The 4,422-nt window shown below is 43.5% G+C and overlaps 1 non-coding gene across 1 annotated transcript; it reads left to right on the top strand.

Annotated features, from left to right (window-relative positions):
* Nucleotides 1-3,919: 3,919 nt before the first annotated feature.
* Trnas-gga lies at nt 3,920-4,003 on the top strand. Its single transcript is given in 2 exon segments — nt 3,920-3,959; nt 3,969-4,003. It is a non-coding gene; the product is annotated as a tRNA-Ser (tRNA).
* The last annotated feature ends 419 nt before the right edge of the window (nt 4,004-4,422 follow it).

Raw genomic sequence — 4,422 nt, forward strand, 5'->3', positions numbered from 1 at the left:
ACATAGGAGATTAACAATATCAGTGTCAACGTCCTGTGTAAAGTGCCTCGTATGTGTTAAAACGAGTTGGTGCATGCGTTACTTAGCGGGGCAACAATTCCGAGCCTACGCTGCAAACAATGAGTGTGAGGTTATGAAAAAAGACGTGTAACTGAGGTGCTTACTGTTTGACAAGTGCGATTTTTCGATCGCCCTGTACATTGGCATGGCGTGTTGTATAGCAGAGAGAGCACCCACAGGCGCTTCCCTGCAGGGCTGCGGCCCTTCACAGGGAAACACGTGGCCCTTTGTCGCCGCTTTGATCTGCCGCTGCCACCGCACCGCTGAGTTACGATTCCGCCATGGAGTCTGACGAGCAGGAAGCCTCTCTTTCACTTCTCTCACTGTGCAAGAAAATCAAAAAAAGGTAATAAAAAAGTGAATCCTGGGTGCCGTCATTTGTCGACGGGAGAATGGTTAAAGGTTTGCTGACAAGGCAGCAACTGCGAGCCGGCTACATATGGTAAACGTACGAAAACTAACTGTGGGTCGCTGTATTATAACAAAAAAATCATTCATCTACCATCTGGCGAGCAAGATGTATGACACAGGCAAAATACCCTCAGACTTCAAGAAGAATATAATACTTCCAGTCCCAAAGAAAGCAGTTGTTGACAGATGTGAATATTACAGAACTGTGAGTTTAATAAGCCACGGCTGCAAAATACTAACACGAATTCTTTACAGACGAATGGAAGAACTGGTAGAAGCCGACTTCCGGGAAGATCAGTTTGGATTCCACAGAATTGTTGGAACACGTGAGGCAATACTGACCCTACGACTTATCTTAGAAAATAGATTAAGGAAAGGTAAACCTACGTTTCTACCATTTGTAGACTTTAAGCTTTTGACAATGTTGACTGGAATACTCTCTTTCAAATTCTGAAGGTGGCAGGGGTAAAATACAGGGAGCGAAAGGCTATTTACAATTTGTACAGAAACCATATGGCAGTTATAAGAGTTGAGAAACACGAAAGGGAAGCAGTGGTTGAAAAGAGAGTGAGACAGGGTTGTAGCCTCTCCCCGATTTTATTCAATATGTATACTGACCAAGCAGTGAACGAAACATAAAAATTCGGTGTAGGTGTTAAAATCCATGGAGAAGAAATTAAAAGTTTGAGGTTCGCCGATGACAATGTAATTCTGTCAGAGACAGCAACGGGCTTGGAAGAGCAGTTGAATGGAATAGACAGTGTCTTGGAAGGAGGATATAAGATGAACATCAACAAATACAAAACGAGGATAATGGAATATAGTCGAATTAAATCGGGCGATGCTGATGGTATTAGATTAGTAAATGAGACACTTAAAGCGGTAAAGGAGTTTTGTTATTTGGGGAGAAAAGTAACGGATGATGGTCGAAGTAGAGAGGATATAAAATGTAGACTGGCAATGGCAAGGAAACCGTTTCTGAAGAAGAGAAATTTGTTAACATCGAGTATAGATTTAAGTGTCAGGAAGTCGTTTCTGAAACTATTTGTATGGAGTATAGCCATGTGTGGAAGTGAAACGTGGACGATAAATAGTTTGGACAAGAAGAGAATAGAAGCTTTCGAAATGTGGTGCTACAGAAGAATGCTGAAGATTAGATGGGTAGATCACATAACTAATGAGAAGGTATTGAATAGAATTGGGGAGAAGAGGAGTTTGTGGCACAACTTGACTAGAAGAAGGGATCGGTTGGTGGGACATGTTCTGAGGCATCAAGGGATCACAAATTTAGTATTGGAGGGCTACGTACAGGGTACAAGTCGCAAGGGAGACCAAGAGATTAATGTATTAAGCAGGATGTAGGTTGCAGTAGGTACTGCGAAATGAAGAAGCTCGCACAGGATAGAGTAGCATGGAGAGCTGCATCAAATCAGTCTCAGGACTGAAGACCACACAACAACAATCATTTTCTCGTTATTGCTACTGGCCTTCTGGTAGCCCCGCCACAGACTCACGTTCATTGACGCTGGAGCAAACAGAAGATCGCCAGGTTGGTTTGTGTTCAAGAATTACCTGCTGCATAAGAAATTAATTGACGATGACAACAAAACTCCTGACACCAGGCAATTTTATGAAGGCTGTGATGACTTTCCTCTTGTTATCGTTGGTGATTAACGTTTTGGGTTATGATTTTTCTTACTGCGTTAATGCGGATACAATTTCTCATCAGAGCATTTCATATGCAGTCCCTGTAACGCTGCCGGCCGGAGTGGCCGTGCGGTTCTAGGCGCTACAGTCTGGAGCCGAGCGACCGCTACGGTCGCAGGTTCGAATCCTGCCTCGGGCATGGATGTGTGTGATGTCCTTAGGTTAGTTAGGTTTAAGTAGTTCTAAGTTCTAGGCGACTGATGACCTCAGAAGTTAAGTCGCATAGTGCTCAGAGCCATTTGAACCCTGTAACGCTAGAACATATGTTGAATGTGCTTTTGGCGTTCTTGGTAAAGAGTGCTGAGTTTTTGATCGGCCTTTGAATGTGTGTACAGTATTTGCTGAAGATATTGTGAAAACTTGCTGTGTGTTTCACAGTTCTGTTCGTGATCGAGACCGATACAGAACTGAAAAATCTCTTGAGTGTTCATGCTTTACATGACATGTCGACAGACGCAACACAAGCGTGAAGAAATGCGACGGTCAGAAGTCGTCTTCTCTGAACAACGTTTGCCTTCAGCTTCCGACGAAAAATGTAATTATTGCAGTTTAACTGATATTCCTAATACTCCATGTTGCGTATCGATGGATTCTTTTGGTTTCAGAGATGAAATCTGATACTGACTTCCACCTCTAGCCAACAGTATGACCCACACGACCGTACTACAGTACAGTGAGCAATCCCAATAAGTCACGATCCGACTTTTAACATCGGGCGTGCAAGTTAACCTCACACGGGGCAATGCAGCTAACGTTGACGTGGACGCCGACCTCACGAGAGACGCGGGACGAGCTGGTTAGCGTAAAGCGTCCAAATGTCTCGATTTAGCCGGGACGGTTCCGATGTTTAGAGTCCAGTCCCCTTGTACCCATCGGATTCTGCCGGGACGCCTAAATGTTACGGTTTTTTAGAAATCAAATCAAATTCTCGGTCATGTGCGATTTCGACATAACCACTTTTTGTATTTCTAGCATTCTAAATTGTCCACACTTCATTTCAGTATCTGGTATATCTAACATACCATGACGCGTCGCATTATGAAACGGGTTCACACGGCCTACATGATGCTGTGTTCGACTTCGAGATCTTCAGTAACACTTGCGCTGATGTTGGTATTACTGAGCTGTATTTGCTTCGCGGTAACCCTAATGCTTTCATGTAAATTTCGTTGGCGTGAATGTTGTTGAACGTGAAGCAACAGGTTCATTATTCTCTTTGTTTACGATGAATTCCGCAATGCCCAAACGGCACTGCATTTTCAATTAGGAACTCAGAAGAGATAAGTGACGTATTCAACATCCAATGTCCTGAAAAATGTGATATGTTAGGGAAAAATCTCTCATACATTAAATAATTTATTTACTTTTAAAACAAGTATCAATCGTAATAGAGACAGATTGGAATTGTAGGAACTTTTAAATGTAAATTTAAAAGTAAGTAAATATATGTCGAATCAATTTCATTCATCATAGAAGCACGGAGGCATGAACAATTGAGTGTTAAAGCTGTGTGTAGCTACTTAAACTAGTATTATATCCTGTTAACTAACGTTTAAGATTAAAATGTATTGCATTTATACAGTAACTAGGAATGTGTCTATGCTTTGGATTGTTTGTCGTATTATCATTTGGTGCCTACCATTCACTTCGTTGCACACTTTAGTAATGTATAACAGTTACAGAGCAGTGTTGCATTCCGAACAATTACCATCTTGCGACACTGGTTGTACTCACTCAGCCGGCCGGAGTGGCCGAGCGGTTCTAGGCGCTACAGTCTGGAACCGAGCGACTGCTGCGGTCGCAGGTTCGAATCCTGCCTCCGGCATGAATGTGTGTGATGTCCTTAGGTTAGTTAGGTTTAAGTAGTTCTAAGTTCTAGGGGACTGATGACCTCAGAAGTTAAGTACCATAGTGCTCCGAGCCATTTTGACTGCGCCAAAGATAATAATTACAGATGCCAATCACTCGCACATAGCTTTGCACTGCACGTAGCACTGCACTTCACCACTCCCCCCTTAGTGTCAACGGTACTTTGTGCTGAAACGGACATGTCGTCCGGACTGGGTTATAACAAGTGGTACACAGGCTGCCGATGGTGCATTGGAGGTAGCCTCAGACGACCGTGGAGGCTGACCTGTGACGTTAAGTGCAGTGGCTGAAGCTTCGGTCAAGTCCGTAATGTGTGTAGATGCGTCTGTACCAGTGTAGGGAGCGCGGAAAGCTGGTTTGAGGCTGTCGACGGAG

Source organism: Schistocerca americana, chromosome 7, assembly GCF_021461395.2.
Source record: "Schistocerca americana isolate TAMUIC-IGC-003095 chromosome 7, iqSchAmer2.1, whole genome shotgun sequence".
NCBI classification, from domain to species: domain Eukaryota; kingdom Metazoa; phylum Arthropoda; class Insecta; order Orthoptera; family Acrididae; genus Schistocerca; species Schistocerca americana.